At 40.5% G+C, this 26,453-nt stretch overlaps 1 protein-coding gene across 9 annotated transcripts in view; it reads left to right on the plus strand.

Moving 5' to 3' along the window:
- The window catches only part of mef2cb (myocyte enhancer factor 2cb), a 262,080-nt gene that overhangs the window by 181,422 nt on the left and 54,205 nt on the right, over positions 1–26,453 (plus strand). For 4 of the 9 annotated variants that reach the window (XM_077522051.1, XM_077522056.1, XM_077522059.1 and 1 more), the window contains exon 1: positions 4,228–4,812. The exons of 1 other annotated variant lie outside the window; for it this stretch is intronic. The gene's annotated coding sequence lies outside the window, so the exon portion shown is untranslated. Of the gene's footprint in view, positions 1–4,224; positions 4,813–26,453 lie in introns of those variants that run through there. 4 more of the 9 variants (XM_077522055.1, XM_077522057.1, XM_077522058.1 and 1 more) reach the window with 4 other exon arrangements.

The raw sequence follows: 26,453 nt of genomic DNA on the forward strand, positions 1-26,453 counted from the left end.
GACTTACTCAAGTACATAAGGAGGTGTTTTCCATATTACATGTAGTTTTCAGGTATTAAGATCACAGAGCAGGCAGAAGTGTTGAACGTCAAAATTATTCAACTTGAATTTACTGAACACGTTTAAAAACAGTCCATCAAGAAATTACCATTGTTTTTATTCTTTATATTTTGTCGCCGCCCAAACATGATCAATTTCATTAAATAAAAAAATAAATAAAAAAATGGATACTCATAGTGAATCCCCACGTCGTCTTGTTATGTCTGTGCATTATTAGTCAATTTAAAAGAGAAGTAAAAAAAAATAAAAATAAAATTTAAAAAAATTATAAAAATAAATTATTTATGGATATGGATGATATGTTGTATGCACCCCACTATTCTAAACACAGCACTCTGATTAATATTTAGTTTGTGGAATATGAATTAAGCAATTTTATTCATCTCAGATAGCAGCCATTTTGCCCCTTGCTGTCGACGGAATATGACAGCCCAGTGACTCAGGGCTCTGAAAAATTACAACTCAGCTCACAAACGTACCTTGACAAAACGTGGGACACAAGTGGACTGTGGCTTACTTTTTAAAGTGTTGAAACGAGAATAAGACCAAATCTATTAACAGTCTTGGACTGTTGAACTGTCTGAAGTGTCATAAAACTGCTTCTTCCTCAACCTGTGGGAGCTGTACAACATTATGTCTCCTCAAGATTGAAAGTCTTGATGTCCCCCCCCCCCCCCCCCCCCAAGAATAATGACTGAAAATACATAAATCGAGTTACATACATTTCAGTAACAATTTTTTGTTGAATATTGCTATCGTGCTTTGATGCACATCAACCAATAAGGTAAGTTTGGTCCAGATTCCTTCTGCCTATTACACTGCTTAGTCACTTCATTGTATTTATTACATCATACAACATGGCCAAAGACCTCTGAAAAAAAGGGAGCTTGGGGAAGATGATATAAACACAGCTGTTTGCTTTTGTGAGATATTAAAGGCTTTTTTGTTTGACTGTGGGGTCACAAGAGTGCACACTTTGATGTGATGGACCGGCAGTGGTGATTTTCGCTACCATTTGAATGAATGACAGCTCTAAAAGTGAGTACCTTTTCAGCTATTTTAATTAGCAGTTGAAAATGATTTGTTGTTTGGTAACGGTGGAAGATATGTTATTATACCAAATTGAATGATGTAGTTTTGTAGGTCAAACTAAGATTTGCGAGATGCAAGGATTCCTTCCGCCCGATAGCAAAACTGTGTATTGTAGGTTTTAAAACTAAGCTCAGATACATCACAGCTATCTATTGAAGGTATATAAGGCAAATAGTGTAATTTTTTTCAGGATTTGGGATGGCCCACAGCCTTGTATCCCACTATATTAGATCTGCCCCTGCACTGAGCAGATCTCTTCTTTCAGAACCAAACCAAGAACAATCTGTTGTAAACGGGCTATTTTTAAGTTAACTGAAGAACAATCATTTGATATGTTCACAAATTGTACCTTACCATGGGAAGAGAAATTGGAGCAAACAATTGGCTTCTGAAACTATTTTTTATTCTCAGCGACATTGTGAAGATGTAAAAACAATTGTAGTTGTATTTGAAGCTGCATTTCTACAAAATCTCTCTGTAAAATCAATCTATTAGTAGTAGTCACGAGTGTTGACCAAATATATATAATAGCAGTAAGCAAAAATCATTCTTTTTTTTAATTTTTTTTTTTTTTTGTAATTTTTTTTTAATTTTTTTATTTTATTTTTTATTTTTTCCCCCCTCTTTGACGCTCCTGCAGTTGTGGCATGTAATTTACATTCAAGCCAATGTGGTGAGCACTGCACATATAGAAGTCTGTAAATCAACTTTAATTTGTAAAATATGTTTCTATGGCAATGAAAAAAGCTGTTCTATTCCTTAAAAGCAGTGTTGCATCAATATAATTATAAGCCGGTTTTATTTATTTATAGACATGTTATATGCATGGCTTGATGACAAACCAAAACAAGCAGTGACGGAACAAATTTGAACCATTCAAAATCTTGTCTTTGACAGCCATATAATGTTCAAATAATAGACAAGGATTATTACAAAGCCTATCTGGGGATTCATCTTTGTACATAAAGCCATGGTGATGCCTGTCTGGCGCTTATCTGAAGTGGCAAACTTGCTGCTTTAATTGTTATCGTCACAGCAGTGGAGTGGATGTTTTGAAATCATTCAGTTGGATGGATAAGGGCTTGCTAATTCCCCATGCTTACTGTCTGTGTCAGGCCTTATCATCTGGAGATTGTGCCTTCTTCCACAATGATTGGCGCCATGCGGGAGGTGGAACTTTTTTTTTTTTTTTAATGGGGACCACCAGAGTGGGGGAGGGGCTTGTGTTCAGAGGTTCACATTAGACAAAATCTGCAAAGTGATTTTTTCTATGAAAGCTTCGTTTACACTATTGTACTCCAAATTGGACTTTGAGGTCAAAATGGTACAGGTGTCAAACACAAGGTGGAAAATGTAAAGTATTATTATTATTATCATTTATGTATTTATTTTACACCTGTCTCATGCCACTTTTAGTGAGGCCTTTTAGATGTGGTACACAAGGACACCTATTATAATAAGTAACACTCAATTTCTTGAAAAATTACTCTTTATTTACTATGAATTAGTGTTGAAGGCGTATCAAGTAGTGTTGTTCCGATACCGTTTTTTGGCTACCGATACTGATACCGATACCCAGCTTTGCAGTATCGGCCGATACCGATACCATACCGATACTTAAGTTTTTTTTTCCTCAACATGAAAAAGCTGTCCTGCCATTGGTTCAGAGCATTCAAGGGCCAATAGGATATCTTAGATCGGCATGCAGTGAACATGTCATATATGAGTGAATGTTGTGCACGAGCAAGACACAACATGCTGCATCCAAAATCCTATATTAGCGTTGGAAGTAATGGTATCGGCATGTTACTTGTGAGTAGTCACCGATACCGATACCACTGTTTTTATGCAGTATCGGCACCTCTGCCGATACCAGTATCGGTATTGGAACAACACTAGTATCAAGTATAGTATTGGGCAGATACTGGCCTTATTTAAAGGTATCAGTACACGGCTAACCTCTTTTTGCTGTGTCACGATCCGGAACTATAAATTAGAAATTAGAAGAACAGAAAATGACCATAAATTTCATGTAATTTTAAGGAAAATTTTTCATTGTTTTTTGGGGGTAATCTCATCTATCAAAAGTAGGCTACGAATGGCATCGGTACTTTTATCGTTGACTACTCAAGAGTTGAGTACTTGTACTGAAAAAAGTGGTAACAAATTAACTACAATTTATGTTAATGTTAATGTCTGTTCATCTATCCATCTTAGCGACGTCTCGTGACAGGTACAACTATTAAATCATCTTCCATTAGATGGCAGAAGGTACTGTTGCCATTTAACTTTGCACTTTGGCAAATCAGTAGCTTCTCAATTACTCTTAGATAAAAGGAAGAAGAAAATTTTTTGCCCCCCCCCCCAAAAAAAAAAAAAAAAAAACACCACCGCAACTATTCGTCGCAACGATATGTAGTATCCTTTGTCTAAGTGCCGATGAGCTCATACTCCTTCCGCATTCTCTGACAATGAGCACGCCACTGCCACCTACTGTACTGGATGTGCAATTACACTTTAGTCTAACATAGAGGCCAGAAAAATCTCTAAAATCACACGCACTCGCTTGTTTAACTAGACAGGCACTGAGTTCACACTGCCAGTCAGTTTGCGAGTGAACTGAGATGAGATCATCATTATTTCATTACGTTTGTTTGGCCGTGTGCCGGACGATTTTTCGAACGTAACTTATGTGCCTGGGCTCCATAAAAGTTGGGAAACATTGCACCAGTGATGTTCTCTGAGCATTTAATGTTGGAAATCATTGGAGTGGACTGTGGGAACTGAAATTACTTTTTATGAAGCCGCTTTTTTGTCACAATTGTGTTTGTTGGTTCAGCCTGACATGTTTTACTAATGTACAATATGTGCCTTGGCAAGGGGGCGGAGGGAAAGGGGTGGGTGGTGTCGCTCTATAACAAACCATTACAAAGCAGACGTGCCTGTTTCATAAAAGTCCTGTTCCGGGCAAATGTGATCCCGCCCCCTTTTCTCGGTACTCAAACAAAAAAAAAAAAAAAAAAAAAGAAGAAGACGTGCTGTGTTAAGAGGAAATAGAAGAAGAGGCTTTATGGAAAGACTGTGTCACGACTAGAGGGAAGGAGAAGAAAGAAACAAGACCATCAAGCCCCCCCCCCCAAACCAAAGCAGACGTTCCACTGTACACCAGCACCACCTTCATCACCCACCGGGACCGATCCACCGGGTCTGCACCCGGCCTCGCGGTACCGACGGACACCTCAGCTGCGCGCCCCTGCCTGCATGCGCACACGCTCACTGAGCGATTAGAGGGAGAGAGCAAGAGAGAGAGGGAGGAGAGAGAGAGCAATACAGAGAGAGAGAGAACGCGCTCGTAGTTCTCCGTGACATTGTCGAGACTCCCAGCGTGTACTGTAGATGACTTTTTTCCCCTCCCAGCGGCGTCCTCTGCTAAGTTGCGCTCCTGGATTTTAAGTGCGCGCTCGTTCGGCCCCCGAGTCGGTCCACTTCAACCGAGCGGCTGTCTCGCGTCCTGTCAGTGTTGCGCCGTGCTGTGCCGTCCCGTCCCGTCCCGTCCCGTCCGGACCCGGAGCCCGAGCCACCGGCGGACCTGCTCCTCGCCGCTCGCAACCTTCTTCCACACTGACACCACAGACGGATGCGTTTTCTGCCTTCTTAAAAGTGAGTAGAAGCGAGCGAGCGCGTCTTTGATAGTTAATTGGGTGTTAGCGTTTTTCATGTAGTTTTTCTTTTTTTCGTTTCTTCTTTTTTTTTTTTTTTTTTGGTTTAATTTTCCACTCTGACGCGCGCACCTCTCAACAAAGTTAGAGTTGCGGTGACAATCGGCTCATTAAGTCATTGTTTATGGTGTGTTTGGAGAGTTAGGCTCATCGTGTCCACATGCAGGCGCACGTTACATTTCAACGTTTACAGAAAACTAAACGCACTTTATATGACTTTAAAAAAAGGGGAAAAAAAGTTAATTGTATTCAACTCGTATATTTAAAAGTAGGCATGACTTTATGTGAACGTTAACTGACAGTCAAGAAGTGCCATTTAAAGTGTTGGAATGAAAGTGAATCACCTTTTAAAATTGTAATTAAATCTAATAACTAAAATAAGGAAAAACACATTGCAAGCAAGCTTCTTTGGTTAATGGTTGGACCTTTTTAAACATGCTGATGCACTGATTTACCAAGGGGGAAAAAAATCACTTTATATATGTTTATATTAAACTAACAGTCCTTATCATAAATGTAAAATAAGATATTGTATAAATAAATATTAGCAGTCAAGTAATCTCAGAGCCATAAAGTGATGATTTACACTGTTGACCCATGTGGCTGTATAAAATGTCTTTTCTATTTGGCGTCATTTATTTGTAGTGCAGTGTAGTCTCATGTTCACTTAAACCTGTTGCAGGCTGAGTCTTAATAATGTCACCTTAATTAACCTGTCAACTTTGAATGGCTGGCACATTAGAAATTAAATTGAATTAAATTAAATGACAAAAGTCATTTTCAAATGTTAAAATTCCCAAAGCAGTCTGTTGAAATATGCAGCTGCCGCAGAACTTCCTTTTTGCATTCACACTCACCGTTAATATACACACACGATTAAATTAAAATACACTCTTTATTCCAATGACCGTTCCATTTTAAATTATGTGAATGTAGTTCATGAAAACGCATTTGTAATACACAATAATACAATTTAAAGAATAAATTCTTTTTTCTTTTTTTTTTTTATCAAAGTCTTCAACAGCATGTCAGCCTGAAAGTTCCCTTTAATTAAAACATTCATATTCTACGTTACAATTAGAGCTTGTGATTTTTATTTTTTTATTTTTTTATTTTTTTTTTTACTTTTCCAGTGAAAATAGTTTTAGTGTAAGCCAAATATTGGTCCCTTTGCCCCCCTCCTGTGGTCACGGTCAATGAAGTTGTCCTGTCTGGCCTGTTGCTCTCTTGGGACTTAGCGTTAGCTTAATCCGCTCAGAGGAAGGTGAGTGCTCGCATGTGGACCCACGATTACACACTGAGGGCTCTGTCAGCCAAGCACTGTAATCTCAGGGACCCCGTGCAAGCACACACGCACACGCACCCTCACGCTCACACACATGCAAAGACAAAAAAAAAAACGTGCCCTGAGACACTTTAACACTGTCCTGACTATTTTTTTTTTGTTTCCCCTCTTCTCCCTCCGGACAAATCATGTGGGATTTTGGGCACTGATTCACAAAACCAACAATGACAACACACACTTGCCCCTCTCAGAGAGGGATTAGAGGGTCACGTGGCCTTGTGATTGGCCAGGGCATTGAGCCGATTGTCAGGGCACTTTGCTGTACACTGGGGGCTCAGTGAGGCTTTACTTAAAGTAAGAATTGTGCGTGTGTGTGTGTGTGTGTTTATCATCAGTATATGCAATGAAACCCAACATAGGTGATCACATTTATAATTCCCCCCTGGAAAATTAGGGACTATTTTCTAGATTTTCTTATAAATGTAGCATGTGAAAATAAGTGCCACACAGACATGTAATCTGGAAGAAAAAAAATGCACATTTAACAATTCGCTCCTCATGGAAAACCAGATCTATGAAAACATTTAGCTTCATAGAAAAATCAGAGGCGCTCATGTTTAAACAAATAATTCAACACCCTCCTTTGGTGTGCTTTAAAGTATTTACCCCCCCCCCCCCCCCCCTCTCTTCCAATGCTGTTTGAAATATTTTGGAAGAGGTTTTGCAGAGTTTGCGCAGTTAACCATCAGCGGAACGCTCATTTGGTTGGCAAGATGTGGCGGGAGATATCAAAGTGCAGTAATTGGACTTCATTCCCCTTTTGGCTTAAAGGAGAAGGTGATCGAGGAGTCAAGTAAATCAAATGAGGAGGAACAGGTAGCCCGCCAATAAAAGAATGATCTCAATATGATACAATAAAGGTCATCCTTGAGATCGTTCTGACCGACACAAGCACAAATTTGCCACTGGCTGTTGTGAAGAAGATGAAAAGTTTTGCAACTCAAGGGCTTGTTATGGAGTTTGTTCAACAAGGCCAGCCCGCCTTTTATGCTTTTTGCCCATAATTAAATTATTATTGCACTAATGAAATTAGAGAAATAAGATTTGATCTCACTTTTTTATGCATTTCATACTGGCTGCACCTCCTTTTAAAAAAATATTACATACAGCAAAGCCAAATAAATAACTCTTGTGCGTTTTTTTGTGAATGCATATATTTGAAAATGTCCTTATTTTTGCATAATGATGCCAAGTCTTGTGTCTCTGTATAGTAATTAGCGCTGATGCTCAGCAGTGTTCTGTGTGTGCGTCTGAGTGTGTGTTTGTGGGGGGTGATAGTGGGGGGCTTGTTCACTGGGGTGTTAAAGATCACAGCGGAATAGATCAGCCTTTGATGTTTAATTGTATTGTAAAACACACTTTAGAATATTTTCTCTGTCAAGTTGGTTTTTGTTTTTGGCTGCTTTGTGTTTATTGTCTGCACATAGGAATGTTTGTGCCTTTGTTTTTGTTTTGTTGTCTGAGTCGTGTGAGGTTCTTGCTGGTGTATATTCAAAATGAAAACGCGTCGTCGTCTCCCTTCTTATCTGAAAAAGAAGCGTTTGCCTTTTCAGCCCTGAATCTCCAACTCCAAAAAATGGAATTCAAATCATATTCCTCAGTCAATCACATCTCCTGTTTTTGTTTTGGGGTTTTTTCTTTCTAAAATGACGCCATAGTGATGTCGTAGTGAACGCGGCGATCTAGTTGAACAGGACGTCCTGCCTCCTCCTTCCTGTTTCCTGTTTCCTGCCTGGCCTGTCGGTCACGATGGCGGCGGCAGCGGCGGCGGCAGCCTGCTGGGTGGTCCTCAGGCAGCCGCGCGCTGACCACACAATGGTATCGTCAGCATTAGCCCACCTAAAGAGACACCCGAAAGACCTCTTACCATGTTTGAGGCCGACTCCTTGAAATATTTGGATAGGGAGAGGAGGAGTGAGTTGTCCGTCTGCATGATAAGACAAAGAAAACATTTAGACTAAAACAAAGTTTATACATTTCACTCTAAATATTGAACTGTACAGACAGTATTCAGATTTAAATGTTTTTAATAATGAATGCATGAAGTGAGCAATCGGCATCCCCCATGATGACACACAAGGGGCCCACCTGTGGCAACTTTCAACATTTGTTCTCTATTTTGATTATGCCATCAAAAAAAAAAAAAAAAATACCAGAAGAGATATAGAGAGCAATTCAAAAATGTTTCCCAGTGACTGTAATTGATCTTTGTCACGCCTGCGACACAACGGAGTCAATCGGTAGCATAGAGTCCGGCGAGACGCACAGAGGTGCCTCTGTGCACGAGCATGCATCCATCTAAATCCTCTCCTCTGCGCCGCCGCAATCGCCGCCGCTCCCGCTATCGAGTATTTTTAGACAATCTTGTGTTGACATATGCAGCCGAGAGGGAAAAATGACTCAAGTTTTAGCCTTTCTGCCGCCAATGTCTCAGAAATTCTCCCCCAAAAAGTCATCGGTAAATCTCCTCCTGCTGCGATGGACAATATTACGGCGCTAATTCACGTCACATTAGAATGTTTCAACTCGTATGAGTGTAGGCAGTTTGGAGAATCAACACTCGGCGCTCTCCGTCTCGAACAAGAGGCTTCAACCTGCCAAAGTCCACACTAGTGTTCCTTTCCAGCGTCATCTGGGCCGTTCCCACACTGGAGGCCAGCTTCTGAAAGACTTCAGGGTACTCGCATGGAGGTGGAGAAAGTGAAACTTTACAGTACTGCAACACCAGTTATGTCAGTAGCGTGTTACTGAAATAAGCACATTTTGGATTAACGACTAAAGTTAGTCTTCAAACCTTCTTCAAAGTTACTTTGTAAAATGCATATACGTCTACATTCAAACAACATCAGCGTTTCAAAGAATGTGAGATGTTGCACTACCAGGAGCAGTTGCAATTGACTGCCTGTGGGATGCTCTCGTGGTGAGACTTAAATAAATAGCACACACTTCTCAGCCACAGTGGCTCCCTCACGCACATTTCTTTTTTGAAAATTAATGGTTTATAATAAAATACAGGAAGACAACTGATTCCTAACAAGTACTCACTAAAGTCATTAAGCAAATAGCTACACATTATAGAACACGTAAAAAATCGAAACTCTGGTATTGAATGGAGTGAAATGCATTGTGGGAGTATTCAAATTAACATTCACGTCTGATGGAGTAATATCATTTTCAACACAATGAAACTTGTGTGTCCATAGGAGGAGAGAAATTCTCATTTTGTTTTCATTATGTAAGTACAGTCGCTATTTGAGTTTTTGTCCACTCAAAACAAAATATTAAGGTTTGTTGCCCACTATTTAGTTGACAGTGTCCACAAATGCAGTAGTTCTAATCAATGCACATTAGAAATCTTGAGTTTTGCCATTACAACATTAATAGTTAAATATGCCAAGTAAAAAAAAAAAAAAAAAAAAAAGAGTGCCATTTATTTTAGATTATTTAAAAAAAATGTCCAAGTCTTTATTTTATTTTATTTGATTTTTGTAATCAAATTCTTGGTAAGTGGAATCCTGAAAAACTGTTTTTATTTTTTTTTCATTTAAAATAAATATGCAGGTAAAAAAATTTGAGGTAACTAGTAATCTAATTGTTACTTTTTAAAGTAAGTAATCAATAAAGTAGTTAAGTTAATGTTTAAAGTAAGTAATTAGTAATTTACTTTTTAAAGTAAGTAATCAGTAAAGTAGTTAAGTCAATGTTTAAATAATTAGTAATTTACTTTTAAAGTAAGTAATCAGGAAAGTAACTAAGTGACTTTTAAAGGAAGTAATCGGTATAGTAATTAGGTTACTTTTTTAGGTAAGTAATTAGTAAAGTAATTCATGTAGTTTAAAGTAAGTAATCAGTAGTGTAACTAAGTTCCTTTTTAAAGCAAGTAATCAGTAAAGTAACTAATTCCCTTTGTCAAGGAAACTGTGGCAACACTGTACAACACACACGCCTTATCTCTCTTTTATTTCGGTCTGGCTCTTGTACAGTAGCACTGTGATGCATGCCCTTTTTTCCAAAGTGCAGTTCATGATGTCATTAATTTTATTCATACTTTATGGATGCTTCGTCCGGAGGAGGGAAGGAGTTGCGGGGGGGGAGAATGGAGAGGAGCAGGAAGATGGAGAGAAAGGAGAAGAGATGGTGTTGCGGAAGGAGATTTTCAGTGGAGGAGCATGTATAATGAATGAGGGGGGCACTTTGTTTGAAACTCCAGCCCCGTGTTTCACTTCAAGCCTTGCCGGCCAGAGTGGGGGCCTCTCTTTGAGATGCTTTCACCTGGCTGGCGCTGCGGTTCGAGCCGGTGGAAAAACAAATAGCCTTGTAGGAGAACGCTCAGAGAGAGAGGGAGAGCGATGGCTGACAATGGAAAGAGGGTCGGGTGGAAAAAGGGTGAGGAGTGGGAGAGAGACGGAGAGAGAGGAAAGAGGTGAGGTTTGTATAGCGCCCAGACGGTGGAGGAGAATACTGGCACCCGGCCCACACTTCCTAAATAGTGCTCTCTACAGAAATAGCTCTGCCTTGATATTGACTTTTGTCTGCCGCTTGTGTGTGTGCGTGCGCTCAACAGAGTGACACTTCTATTGTTTTGTAAGATTTTTTTTCCCCCCCACTTTTGCTAGTTAACTTTTTGGCACACTGTGTGTTCATGTGAGTAAGCCAAAGGGGGCGTCACCTCGATGGTCCGGGATAAAAATGGCCTCTTGACTTATTTTTGGCCCTCCGCCGGCCTGACGGTATTTAAAAATAGCCGAGGAAGTGTGGGAGATACCTGCCGTTGCTCCAGCTTCGCTCCCAGGGCCTCCACGCCGCATCCATCCGCCGCTGGCCCGCTCCGAACTGCCCCCTTGGGAGCCGGCAAACAGGATGAGGGTGTGAGAAAATCAGTGACTGGGGAAGGGAAAAAACTGTCAGTGTCAGGAAAATAGGGACACACAGTCCACAAAGATGTTGCGGCAATACAAAAGCAAATCCTCAACTCAACTGCAGGGGTGATAGGCTCTTATTTTATATTTATTCTTATAGGAATATTTTAGAAAAATTATAATTGTTTGATACCACTTCTACAGAACGACAGTAGAAGTATTTAACTCTTGATTAGCCTCCAATACCGATACCAAGTGCCAATACTACTAGTACTTTTCATACATAAAATATAAAATAAAATAAAAAACTTTTGACAGATAATTTTAAAGAGAGGCTTATTTTTCATTTATTATTATTATTATTATTATTATCATCATTATTATTATCATTATTATTATTTTTATTTCTTTGACATTATTTTATATTTACATTATTATTTTAGCTTTTTTTAAGTATTATTTTTTTCATTCTAGTTCCTCACTAGAAACTAGAATTTAAAACAAAATATATAATAAAAATATCTAATAGCGAAAGCGAAGATCATTAATATTCCCAAACCTCGCAGTTAGCCTTGCTGTTAGGTGCTGCTGTTTAGGTTAGCAACACACACACAGAATCTAGAATGTCCATATGTGAACAATGCGTCAAAGACTAGATGTAATTACAATTGCCACCAGTTTATTTATTTATCCTCTTGTGGGGGCTTCCTTTTGAGCTTATTCATTTATTTTTGTATTTTAATTTGAGACGTTATTCGAGTAGAGAGCATTATTTGAAGAAGTGAGGTACTTGGACTTGGTATGAGAGGTCACAGGGTGGTTTTCTCTCCTCACTGCCATCTGCACGCCGAGGTGTTAATTTTGTTTCTGCATCTCGGGCATATGTCATGTGAGCAGTGTCGAGAGTGTTAACTTTCTCTCCTCACCTCACGTTTGGAGTGACAAACAGCTAAATAAGAAAAAAAAATGTGACTCTTCCAAGTCATTTTTTTCCCTCTTATTACAGAAGACTTTGACTTTGTTATTATTATGTTTTTCATAGTGCATGTGGTGCATGCTGTTTGACCTTTTAAATGAGTTGGACTCTGCAGAATTGATCTGCTCAATGTGTAAAGTGCCTTGAGATAACGTCTGTTATGAATTAGGGCCATATAAATAAAACTGATTTTAACTTCATCCTACAGGCACTGTACACAGTTGTACTGTATGCACATTTTGGCCCAAAATTGATGGCCAATAATCATATTAAGAGTTGGCCTGAGAAAGAGAAATATACAGAATGAGAGGCGGGAATCTGTGAAAATCTGAAAAGTGCCCTTAGTGTTTTTTTTCTTTTCTTTACACAGCCAGTGAGTGATCATTCTTTATTTCCAATGCACCCCCTCGTATCCCCTCTGTGTGTGTGTGAGGGGAATTGAGCTGCCTGTTATTAATGTGCTTTTGACAGCTTAATTTGATAAGCGGGCTACTTGTTAAAGAAGTCTTGGATTATTCTCATAGAAAAAACACTTTTTTTTTTCTTTTTTTTTCCTTCTCCTCCCATGTTCTTCAAAACGCTGCCCGTCGATGACCCATTTCTGAACGCTGGTCGAAAAACAAGGAAGAGCAGTGCAAAATCCACAGGGAGAAGAACTAGAAGAAGGCAGAGAGAGGCTAGCGAGTGCGCCAAAGGAGCGAGTGAGAAAAGATAGTATGTGGGAAGTTGACGCAAATGCTTTTTTTTTTTTTTTTTTTCCCCCCCGCCTCCTCACTTGCCTTTCTCAACCATTCTTGGGCTCCTCTTCCCTAATCAAGGGAGAAATGCTTGGAACGATAACAGGGATTAGCTCTCAGCGCACAGCAGCTCCCCTTGGTTAAGTACACATGTAATACGTTGTTTATTTGATATAATGCACAGTAGGATCCACAGAAGCCAGCGCTGCGCCGCGTGCTGCCGCTACCGCCACACACGCGCACGCCAACACACATGCGCATACGGTACAACTGTGTACAGTGCTTGTAGGATCAAGTCAAAATCAGTTTTATTTATATGGCCCTAATTCACAACAGAGGTTATCTCAAGGCACTTTACACATTGAGCAGATCAAGTATGTGTACATTATCTGTGGTACCTCATGTTTTTAGACCAGGCGTGTCCAAACTTTTTCCTTTGAGGTCTGCATACAGAAAAATTGAGGAAAAAAAACAAAACTTCTTTAAACACACTAAACCAATAAGTCAAGCAATTACGGAGTATCTGAGTTATTTTAGTTTTTTTTTAATGATTAATATTAATTAAAGGTAATACGCAAACCTGCCTGATTGGCTGGCAACCAGTCCAGGTTGTCCCCTTTCTACTGCCCATAGCCAGATGGGATAGGCTCCAGCACCCCAGCGACCCTAGTGAGGAGCAAGCGGTTCAGAAAATGGATGAATGGATGGTTAATAGGCAAACACTTTGGCATTTCTTGATTTGGGGTGGCCCACAGCCCTTTATCACACTAGAATAGAGCCACCCCTGCTCTGAACAGATTCAGATTCAGACTCTCCACATTCAGAACTAAAGCAAGGGGAATCAGTAACAAAATGATCATTTTTACATTGTTTACTTGAGGATCTTTCATGTGATGTTCACAAATACGACCTGGACACTGACAGAAAGCGGAAAGAAAACATTTGTCCTTCTGAAACTGAAATTTCTTAATTCATGAGGCGTTATAAAAGGAAATGTTATCATTTATTTGTATGTAGTTTTTTAAGTAGCATAGCTAGAAATGTTGGATAAGTTGAATTTTCTACACCCTCAACATACATACTAAAGGGTGACACGAGAGTAGATTTTCACTGCATTCCCAACCTGCTTCGACAGAAAAAGTCCCCTACCGTTCCCCGAAAAAATTACATACATACACTTTTTCAACGGCAGTACCCGTTAGGGTTGCTGGGGAAAAAAAAAAAAAAAAAAAAGTTCAAAATACATTACATACTTCTAGAAATTGGATGGCAGGCCGTAGTTTGGACACCACTGTTTTAGCCAATTGGGTTTTCAACGATATTCGTCACCTAAATTTCAAAGCAGTTTTCAGACATACATTTGCTCTTTCTTCAAAACACCACCAATCATTCCCCGGAAATGATACATGGACATCCGAAGCGTTCTATAATTTGTGTATAAAGGGTTCAATAAACCATAAGGTGTATTCTACAATGCAAGCTTTTGTTAATAACTCAAGGCAATGAGCCCCCCGGTCTACTCCACGACACACAGAAAACATTGGCATAATACCAATTGCCAAGTTTTTCTTTTTTTTTTCCACAGTAAAATATCCACCACACTTTCTTTGGCTACATTGTGGTTAATTTAGCAGTCACACTCAATAAACAAGTACACAACAAATAGGCTACACAACAGCTTGAGTGCAGCTGCATCATGGGGCCAAAGAAAGTGCACTGAAACTTACTATACGTACACGTGATTTTATTTTGAAGGCCTGATTTTGACAGGATGATGTTGCCCAAAAATGTGCGAGTGTTGACGAGCAAAAGCTTGCAAAAGCTGCCCTTCACGTCTGTTGGACCCTTGTTAATTCACCGGTTTAATTTGAGATGGAGAGACAGAGAGAGACAGGACAGAGGGCTTGCGCACAACAATGGGCACGACAACATTAGTCACACATGCACAGGTATGCGTTCACACGCGTTCACACACTCCATCATGCAAGTTCCCACACACAGCTGTGATGCAGGTCACTTGCAGTGAGGGGTGAACGCAGTGAGAGAAAACAGTATGGAATCAGAGGGGTGGTTAAGTGTGCGTCATGTTTCTGTGTTGGGGGGGTTGTCTAGCATTCTCAGGCCTTCTTTGGGTCAGAAGGCAAGGGGGATTTTTAGGGGAAGGAATTGAGTGATATGAGAAAAATAAATGAAGGGGAGGAGAAAGAGGGGAGAGGGGTTGTGTGTTGTGCCCACTCGCTTCTTGTTGCGAGTTTGTGTGGAAAAAAAGCTTGCGAAAGGGGACAAGTTCTGCTATCATTAGCGGGGGGCGGCGGTGGCGGAGCACTGGGAGGGGGCAAGCGAGGTTATGTGAACGATGCAGCTGTCCTCGGAGCGGAGGGATTTGAGTGCTCCTGATGATGAAGATGAAGATGACGGGGAAGTCCAGGCAGCCAGGTCCTTCGCTGGACCAGAAGCAGAAGTTGAAACCTTGTGAACAACTCTTCTCGCCCCTCCACTCTCGCCCTTTACTTCCCAAATAGGAAAAATAAATAAGTAACGATCGATGCTTGATGGCGAAGATAGGAGTGCCAGAGACCAAGAGGAGGAAAAAGGAAGCGGTCATGATTTATACATACAGAATGGGGGGACACTTGCATACTCCCCACCATTTGTAGATTTCTCTGATGCTTGTAAAGGAATGCATTGGCCACAACATTAGGCACCCCTGCACAGTTTAGAGTCCACTTCAAGAGCGTTTTATTATATTTTATTATAGGACTCCGTTTTCATTGAAATTAATTGAGTCATAGTTTTCTCAGTGACACACGTTAGTATTTCACTTTTTTTAACTACAGACATTTTTAAAATATTTTTATTTACATATACTGGGGGAGAAATAACAATATATGCATTTACTTTTAAAGGTTTTATTGTTATGCAGATACAGTATATCTCCAAATTGTATGCCTTGCTTGGATTGTGACAAAATGGTATTTTTTTTATTGTTATTAATTATTATTATTTTTTATTTATTTTGTTTTTTATTATTATTTATTTATTTATCAAATTGATCTATTATTGAAAGTCTCATTTTTAAAAAAGGTAGATGCCAATATTGGTCGAAATGCCAATAATTGGTTTGGCAGAACCGAATAGAAGTCAAACTTTTTATAGTGATGGTATTCATCTTCCGCCATTAAAATAAGAAAAAGAAGAAACCAACTGCACCTCTTTTTTTGTTTTTTTTTCTTTTGCGATTTTCCGGTTGATCTACGTTCCGACCCTCACCTATGGTCACGAGCTGTGGGTCGTGACCGAAAGAACGAGATCCCGGATACAAGCGGCCGAAATGAGTTTCCTCCGCAGGGTGTCCGGGCTCTCCCTTAGAGATAGGGTGAGAAGCTCGGTCATCCGGGAGGGACTCAGAGTCGAGCCGCTGCTCCTCCGCGTTGAGAGGAGCCAGCTGAGGTGGCTCGGGCATCTGGTTCGGATGCCTCCTGGACGCCTCCCTGGGGAGGTGTTCTGGGCATGTCCCTCTGGCGGGAGGCCCCGGGGACGACCCAGGACACGCTGGAGAGACTATGTCTCTCGGCTGGCCTGGGAACGTCTTGGGATCCCGCCGGAGGAGCTGGTTGAAGTGGCTGGGGAGAGGGAAGTCTGGGTTTCCCTCCTGAAGCTGCTGCCCCCGCGACCCGACCCCGGATAAGCGGAAGAAGATGGATGGATGGATGGATAGAGATATTCAATACCATTTTTTTTTTCAGACTGATACCCATATGAGTATTCACTTTTTCATGATACCGGGTAACAAAATTGCTAGTACTTTTGATATATACAATTTCATTTAACACAATGCCAAAAAATTGTAAACAAAGATAATTCTTCAAACTGCAGTAGTATAGCGCCAACTACTGTAGAGGAGGATTTATTTCATGTCGGATTTTGTTTGCTTTACGTATCGATGGCTGGTATCTTCCACAAGTACCGATCAACATTTGTCTTGATTGGCTGTGAGAGAAATGCTTCCTCATTTGAACTTTTGACCAAATATAATTTCTTGTCCAGTTAAATCCTGCATGTGTATAATTGAAATAGACCAATATGTATTTTTGCAAAGATGATTTAACTGATATTTGGAGGAGGTGCTCGCGTTGCCCTTTTTTTTTTTTTTTTTTTTTTTAATTTTTTTTTTTTAATAACACTAACTTCAATTATTTACTTTATTGAAGTGTTTTGAAGCATTTTTTTTTCTAAATCTTAGACAAAATTCAACAAAAAGTCCAGAGAGCTCCCAGGGTCATCAGCATGTGTTAAAATCTTCAATAAAAACTTGAAAATATCTACTTGCTATTTTCTACACTGAAGTTTCCCAAAATTCCCCAATACTTGAAATGTTACAATTTTACTTATATTTAGTTCTAATTGCAAATAAAAACAGAAGGTGCAGAAAGTTCCCAGGGCCAGCAGCATCCGTTTTAAGCTAACTGAAAATTTAATGAATAGTTCCTCGAACTTAACAAATTGATCTATTATTGAAAGTCTCATTTTTAAAAAAGGTAGATGCCAATATTGGTCGAAATGCCAATAATTGGTTTGGCAGAACGGAATAGAAGTCATACTTTTTATAGTGATGGTATTCATCTTCCACCATTAAAATAAGAAAAAGAAGAAACCAACTTCTTGTTTGGGGATTACCCCTGTATCTTAGCATACAATTCCATAAATCCCTCAAATTAGTTCCTCCCTGCACCTCTTTTTTTCTTTTTTTTTCTTTTGCGAACGAGTCAGATCTCACGTAGCGAAGAATGTGGCTGCAGACTGCAACCCAAACTGGCTTGTCAGCCTCGTGTGATCAGTCGCTGCCGAGGAGACGAGGCGCAGGCGTGGCGGCGAGACGGCAGATAACAGAATGGCATCGGCGCGCGCGCTGCTAATGCATTCAACCTGCCAGCGCGCTCCAACAACAAGGCAAACTATCATATAAGATATTCCGACATCGACAATAACATTCAGACACACACGTGTGTAAAGAACGTCAGAGAGCACGGCAAACAAACAAGTTAGAATGTAACTTGTCTAAGTCTTGGTGAGCAAAACAATAAAATGAGACGTCACCGTGCACTTGCCGTTCGAGCGTTATTAGGAAAATGAGCCAATGAGAACACATTCCTGGTAGTTTCAGACACAATGGTGTGAGTGCAGCTAAAAATAGAGCGTTGTCAAACAGCAGGGCGCGGGGTGGGCGGGCGAGGGTCCATGTGATACAGTGGCCTGCACTGTAGCCACATAGTGAGCCCGAGGCACTCTGCCAAAGCTCGTAGCCTCGCGGCGGTAATTTGATATTTGTTTGTCTGCATTAGTTCATTCTTCTCTTGCTACCCCCCTCCCCCCGCTTGTAGGGCTGAAGTAACAGTAAGCTTTATCAGATTACTAGCTCTGAGGTCTCTTTCAAACCTCTTTGCCATCTTGATTCCATGCAGCTGTGCAGACTCTTTAATCATAAGCTATCTTTTTTCTTCTTTTTTTTTTACCCGCCGTCCCCTCCTCCCATCTCATCCTCCCTCCTCCTTAACATATGTTAATTGGCTGCTTTCTGTGACAAATTACGAGCGCTCGCTTTGATGAGGTCGCAGGGAGTGGAGGACGCTGGTGCTGCCAGTCCCTCACCAGTAAGCCCCCCCTCCTCCTCCTCCTCCTCCTCCTCCTCCTCCTCCTCCCCCTTAACCACTCCAAAAAGGAGCGGGTAATGAGAGGCTTGGGCTGGGCTCCGGCCTCGGTGGGGGCCACTCCCCTAAACAGAGGCTCATCTGTAGGTGCCGTCATGCCACCACACGCCCGCCACACTCTAGACAACCTTTCTCCTCACACACACACCCAGCGCCGGCGCTCCCCCTTGGGAACTGTAAAGCGGAGCTCCAACTGGAGGACGCGGGTTATGTGCAGTAAAACTTCAAAATGTGCAGTTTGCTGTTTTAAATGGTCCATTTTTGATTGAAACAAAAGCGTATGAGTGGCATTAATTATGAATTCAGAGTTTGCTGCTTGTGTATCAAGTTGACAATGTGTGTGCGCTTGTTTGTGTGGGGAAGAGACAACGCCTGGCAACATAACACCAACCTTGCTTAAACAAACACTAGCAGTGCCACAATCTGAGTTTGATGATGCACGCAATACTCACAATTATGAATCCCCAAAAAAGTCAAAGCAACAATATTCAATCCTGTTCTGTTTTTTTATTTGAATCACCAGCGCTCAATCTCATGTACTCCCTTTCGTCCCGTCTCACCATTCGCCTCTTGATACGTTACAATCTAGGTTACTCGGTTTCCGAGTAGAGCAAAGGGACCTGAGGGGAAAAAACAGAAGGTCGTATCTACAGTATGAAGGACACCCTTGTTGAAGTGTGCAACCGTCGACTTCTCCGCAAATCGCACCCACCCTGTGACTGCCACTTGTCACACCCTGCTACGTGACATCTTAGCAGGAATTTAAAAAAAACAAAAAACGTAAAAGTTAGATCATGAATTTATCACCATGGATCAATATTTCTGCTGGAGCCCTGCCGTAAAATATGGTCATGCACTTCTGAAAATGTTTAGTGGTAGTAATATTGTGGTAGACAGCTTCAATTGGTAGTTGTGGAATCTTTTAACCGATGTCATTCAAACAACATTTAACATTTCAGCCGGCATTGATTGTTGTCGCTAAATGTCCATGATCATACACATCTGGTCATATTTCAACAATTCTAATTTTGTGTTATTGTCGAGGCCAAACTTGCTGGTTATGTAAGTAATAGGGGGGAAACTTCCCAGTAGACCTGCCATTGCCAACTTACTGATTTAGTTACCACAAATAACCAAAAAGGGAAACCCTGAACATCTCACCCTTCCCATTGGCCACCATGCCAACTAGACCACCGCCTGAAAGCGGTGTCTTTCCTTGGAGGCGGCCCCCACCCGCGGAAAGAGGTGACGAAATGAAGCCGCCGATGGAAAAAGGGAAGTGCACCTCGTAGCTGCATGAAGGTTAGCCGTGTTAGCATTAGCCTGCGGGCCTTAATTGAGGCCAGGAGGGAGCATTTAATAATTGCTGTCAGAAGATCAAATTTAATTCTCCTCTCTTCACAGCTACCACTGCTGTAGGGGGGGAGTGAAACAAATTGTCATCAGAGATTTCTAAATGAACAAAGCTTTTAATTAGGGTGATTAGGAGACTGTGGCAGCCAGGAGGAGTCAGGGCTGGGGGGTGTGATGAAATCATCACCCTCACCGCAACGTCTGGTGTTGATACGGTGCTCGGTTGAAGAGGTGGGGTATCAGAAGAGGGGGGTCATGGGCTCGGGTCTGTGCAGCTCTCACCTCTCCTCGTTGCTTTACTTCCCACCACTGAAGACGACAAAGACATTGTCTTAGTCAGCAGAGAACATAATTGGGTGAATATGTCAGTGCTTTGTATTGTAAGTGACGTGACTCGCGGTTGTTCTTGTGGGGGCAGGGGTGATGCGGGGCGGGGGGTGTCGGCTTGTCTCGCCGAGCGATAACTGCATTAGTTTGTTGTTCATTATATTTTTGTTTTTTGTAACACAATGGACAAGTAGTTAATGCTTGTGTACAAAGGCAACCACACGTCATGTACTGTGAGTAGGTGCACGTGTGGGTGTTGGAGTCCATCGCTTCATACTCAGCTTTCGGTAGCATTCTTAGTCTTGTTTTGAGGAGGTGACCTAGAACATGAGTAAATGACCTAACAATGACAGGAAGGTGGGAGTGAAAGAAAGAGAGGAAGAGGTAAAGAAACTGTGGTCATGCTGCTGGACTTGAACTTACGCCATCGGTCTGTCGCACTTGCAACACGAATTTAAAAAAAGGGAAAATGTTTGTTTATGTGAAAACAAACTTAGAGCCTGGAAAGACATTTGGAAAGTTTTCAGAAAAGTATTTAAAAGCATGTTTAGAATGAGATCCACGAGGACAAGCTGTTGGTGTTCATGTGTTTCTTTGAATTACAAAAACATTGACAACGACTGGTGTGGCATGCAAATTAAATTTTAAGTGTTTGAATATTACCGAATTCGGTGCATAAACCTTCAATAGGACTCATTGACATTTTAAAACAGATTTATTTTTCTTGGAAGTTGTAGCATTTTCTTCTTTCTCATTATTTGGCCTGTTCCCCTTTTTAATTAAAGAGGCTCAGCAATCATGTTTGTTTGGACAGTGGCACAGTCCAAAACACATGATTTGCAAAGGTCTACACTCTACAACAAGCAATTCTAGTTATAAAAAAAATAAAATACTTTTCTTTCTTTCTTCAAAGACCAATACCAATGCCAACTACTAGTTACCAAGGAGTCTGACAGCGATATTTGGAGCTGATATTCATTTGCAGTTAAAGGATGTTAACATTCACTGCCTTTGACAAGTGTATACTTGTCAATTGTATTTTTTAGAGCGGGGATAAATGTGGGAGAATCTGATTATGCTTCACTGTAAATGTCAAACTTGGAAACAACTTTTCTGATGCCCAACCACCGGTAGATGACATCATTGCCCCATTTTATACAAGATAAACACAGTTTGAGAGTCCATGGGAGAAATGGCTTTATTTTGGCAAACCTACATTTTTTTTTTTTTCCTGTCACTTATAAAAGAACGGGACAAGACAAAAAGTAGGGAGTCTATGCTGTCATTTGGTAGATTCGGTTTATATATAATTATTGAAATTTTCTAAAATGTCTGGCAGTGAATGAGTTAAAGAATTTTACAAACTTCAACATTTTGTTTCAACTGCTTAATGGATAATTTTTGTTATATCATTCCAACAACAATAGCAGAGAGCTCTCGGGCTCTTGGAAAGTTAAATGAATACTTTAACAAATAAATGGATCCCTAAAATTTTCTAAAGTTAATAAAAAAATTAATTAAAATAATTGAAATGTTTATCTTTCACTTATCTTTGTTTTTCTGCAACACTCTGAGCATTTTGACTCTGATGCAGCACCAAAATAACAAATTGATCTGTTTTTGGGCAATGACATCATTGATGCTGATATGCTTCAAAATGCCAAATATTGGCATCGATAATCAACCTGGCAGATAATCGCTCTATCCCTTAAACAAAGCTATTTCAGCTAATATGTTTTCCTTTTCTATTTTCATTAGGACACACATTAAGTTGATTATTTTACATTTTAACCCCCCTCATCACTTCCACGTGTGTGTCCTCTGGCTCGTCTGCCTTTGGCCCAGCAGCTGTGGCTTTTACAGCCCTTGGCCTGCTTTCAGAGAGGGGGCTGACGCATTGTGTCAAGTCACCGCGTCCTTGGGGAAGTCAGCACTAGGCTATAGGGAAAGATGGCTCTCACCTGTCTCACTGTTGCCTCTGACGGATGGCTACCTGTCTACACGGTGACTCCGGTCGCCCATTGTTTGTTGCTGCTGAGTGAGATGCACAGCTGGCCACATGAAGGTTCGCATTTCCAAAACACACGTTTACACACGGCTTTTCCACATCCAAGCAACTGAAAATTAAATCACTTATAAGGACTAATAATTAAAGGAGTGATTTCTTCTCATATGTATGTTTACAGAAATGTGGAACAGCCAATGTGGACATTTTGATTGACAGTAACATTCAAATGGCTTTCAATTTGTATTTAAATACTTTCAAACGTACTTGCAAATATGTTCAAATAAATATGTTTGAATGTACTTATAGGCTAAAAACTACAAACATAGCATATTTTCCTATAATGCCACAGGGAATTACTTGCGCATGCGGGCATAAAAAAAGACCCACACTTTTTTAAAGCATTTGGACCACATTATACGAATATGTTTGAAAATTAAGTAAAAATACATTGGCTATTGGTAACTTTTGTGATTTATTATGTCTGCGTTTTGGCATTTTTTTCCCATAATGCATATAGACTTGCGCAAGCATGGGAAAATATGCTCTTTGTAGCATTTAGCCTACAAGTACGTTTGAACATATTTGTGAGTATGTTTGAATGTATTTGAGAGTACGTTTGAACGTATTCAAATAGCTTGAACGTACTCACAAATATGTTTGTACGTACTCGCCAGTCAAAAATTTTTACTCCACAATGGCAGTTCCACACTTCCGTATATGTTTATTATAAGCATTTGTGGCTTACATATGTTTGGACTTTTTATTTCCTCTGATGTTTTATTTGGGTTTAGAATTGTGTCGCTGGCCAGATCAAATACTCTCTCCGGCCCCACATGACGCACAGGCTTGTAGATTCCACACCCTGATATTAGAATACTAAATTTCATAATACGTGGATGGATGATTCTAACGAATTGTTAGTTCCGATTCTGTGACCTCATCTTTGTGTTGCTGTCTTCTGACGGGCGACTCCAACTACATCTGCTCTGGTGTTTTTGATATCATCACTTCCTCGTAAGTGTTCTATTTATGGCCAATAGGAAAAAAAACACAAAAAAAACAAGAATTGCTTAGCATTTGCATCGAGAGGTTCCATGTTAGTGTTTTCAAAATAGCATGCAGTTGCTTCATGGAAATATTTTTAGCAAATGACTTAAAATAACCTATGGGGAAGTCAACATGAGGTCTGGTAATCCGCATTCGCAAAGTTGTACTGCTTCTCGATCTCACGTGGGGAAGCGTACATGTCGTTTTGGTTTGACGAGATTTAGGAAAGGAAGCAACTTTGATTGTCTTGGGCTGCTGATGTCACGTCCTTCCATGATGTTTCTAAGACCCTCTTGGGCTTGACATAGTGGGGCACAAGAAGGAAAACATTGCTGGAAGAGTCTCATTCGGATGACAATCAATTAACATTTCATGCTGAAGTTGAACAATTGCTTGAGCTGAAGGTGTCGAGGAGAGTTCAGCACTTGAGCAGATACTTCTGCTATTCCTCTTTTTGTTTTCCCCATGATGTCAGTCGCAGTTAGGAGTATAGCAGTATGTAAATAAAAGTAATTTTCAATAGACAGATGTCTCGCTTCTAAGCTACATGGAGATCGACAATAGGAGACGCTTGAAACCGTTGCTGTCTTGCTAATGATCAGAATAGATCATGAGCTAATAGAAAGAGACAAGCGAGAATATATTCCAATATCTTGCAACACACTTTAAGAACACACACACGCACTCACGCACCCACACGCACACACAAACATTCAAATTCAGGTTTAGCTCAAACCTTCACTGAGGAGAATGAACACATTATGAGATGATCCGCTGCTATCACGCTAATCCCCGGGTGTACATGTTGCTAATCTCTTTAGCCGCTAACATGCTAAATTAGCCCTAATATCAGCAGCGATTCAAAGCCACAGAGGCCCACCTACACGTGGGCTACCACCCAGCTTCAGGTCACTCGGAGAAGATAGAGACATTACGAAAAATGGAGGAGGTAGAAGTAGTAGCGCTAGCCATTCGTCACCCTACCTATCTCGCCGTGACAGACGGCAAACGCTACGTCCCACATAGACGAGTCACCGCCGCTAATGACATTAGAGGCACAATGAGACCCGCTACACGTTTTTCCTCCTCTCTCCCATGCTGCGCTGCCATTGACTCGCTGGATCCTCTCATTTTCTCCATCAATCCTTGGAGGCACCACGCGTGCCAAGTGCACCGCATATTGCTACTCCAAAACGTAAGCACGTGTGCTACAACAAAATCCACATGTAAACTGACAGACAAGCGATACAACAGACACACAAAGGGGAAACCTGGAAAAGAACAAAAACGTTAAGCAGAAAAGATATAGTGAGCACAGAACATTTAGTTGTTTGGAAATGATATAAAAGCACTTTTTTCTTAAGGAAATGAGAGTTTATTTAAAAAGTGAGCATGTTTATTTAATGTACCATATACCTCCTAAAAGGTTTACTTACTGGAGTGTAATATGTTATTTCAAATCCTTATAACCACATTTCCTCAGAGGATACTGGCAATATATACATATATGTGTATATATTTATGCATATATATTTCAGGACACATACTATTACCAAATGTGTTGCAGATGTCCAGTACAGTGAGCCTGAGACCTTGCTGCTGAGGTGGTCTTTCTTCGAAAAAAAATCACCAATCCTGTCATTATAAATCACCTTCCCTGATTTGCCATGCGCTGTAACGTCAGAATTACAATTCAAGAATACCCCACTCAGCAGATTTACGGAGATATTGCATGATACAAAACCGTCTCTTTCGGTTTCAACATTTTTCCTCCGCACAATTCTCTGAATGCGGAAATAAATCTGTGGATGACTTTGTGCAATGGAACTTGAGTTCGTGGAGCTTCTTCTTGATAGTGTTTCATAGGATTTCAAATGAAAATGTTTTGGTGAATTTGTTGTTAAATAATACTAGCAAAATTAGAATGTTGCCTCACTTAAGTAACCCCCAGCTTACCAAGCCACAGCCCTTACATGCACAAGACATATACTCTACATAATGTGCACTGTAAACAAGCCAAAGTTAGCCATGGCCGTTATGTTGTTAGCATGAGTTTCGTAATAGAATGTTACTATAACACTAAATGTTACCAGCTTGAAGTTTTATTATATATATATTTTTAATTACTTTAACATTAACAAAAAAGAAGAATCAATCTTAATTGTTGGTTGCTTATGATAAAAATGTGGTAAACAGATGTAATTTTCCCCCACTTCTCTTTGAAATTATTAGAATAATACATGTTGGTGTTGCACATTTGAAATAATCAAAGTTGTCTGGCCAATCCCCGAAAAAGCTAACCTGCCGATCCAAATTTTTTATTTTCATTTAACAACCAACTGCATACACCTTCAATGTTCCAATCTTGTTTTATTGTAAAACATTGAACAATAGCTGTGAAACAATATGAACAGGTTGTCTTGACCGCATGACGTAGTTCTCTCAAATAAAAACAAAGACAAAAAAAAACAAAAACAAAAGTCTTTTCGTCCATTCACTGTAGAAGAGGACGGTGGCTACCTTTTTGAGATTGGTGCGATCGGCCGATCACCGATCTGCCTAAAATTAAGGAAATCTGCACGGATCCAAGTCCCAGCCAATCAGCCCTAGTACTGACAGTTTTAACAAATATGATAAAAAGTGATTTTGTTTAAACTCCAACTCCACTTTTAACACAACTATTAACAACTAACTGGTGAACCAGAATGCTGCAGCTCATGAGTTCTTCACAAAGTGTACAAGCCCAAACTCGGGCCACATTTATTCTATTAGAATGTGAAAAAGCAATGAGTGCTGCGTATTAGTTTTTAGCGACTAAACGCTTGGGAGAGAGGTGACCTAGAATCGAGCCTTGTGGTGCACACCGGAGTGTTCATGTTCTCATCGTCCTCTCAGCTCCCACTTCGGAGACGCCGAGAGAAAGAGCGCTCATTAGATCTATGTGCTGAATTTCCCTCTCCAATTCTCCCATCCTCCCCCAACCTTCATCTCTCTCTCTCTCTCTCTCTCTGGTTCGCGCTCTCTGTCCGTCTGCTTAACAGATGGGAGGGTCATGGCTACAGCGCTTCCCCTCCCCCTGGAGAGGCCTGGTGCCTGTTCAAAAGATCCCTCTTTTTGCTGTACTCCATTGCCTTCTCGTATGGACTTTATGCATGTGAGCTCCTCTGTCCATCCGCCACCCCTCTCAATTGTCACCTGTCCAGCTCCAAGCCCACAAAACCA

The sequence above is a fragment of the Festucalex cinctus genome, chromosome 5 (assembly GCF_051991245.1).
Source record: "Festucalex cinctus isolate MCC-2025b chromosome 5, RoL_Fcin_1.0, whole genome shotgun sequence".
NCBI classification, from domain to species: domain Eukaryota; kingdom Metazoa; phylum Chordata; class Actinopteri; order Syngnathiformes; family Syngnathidae; genus Festucalex; species Festucalex cinctus.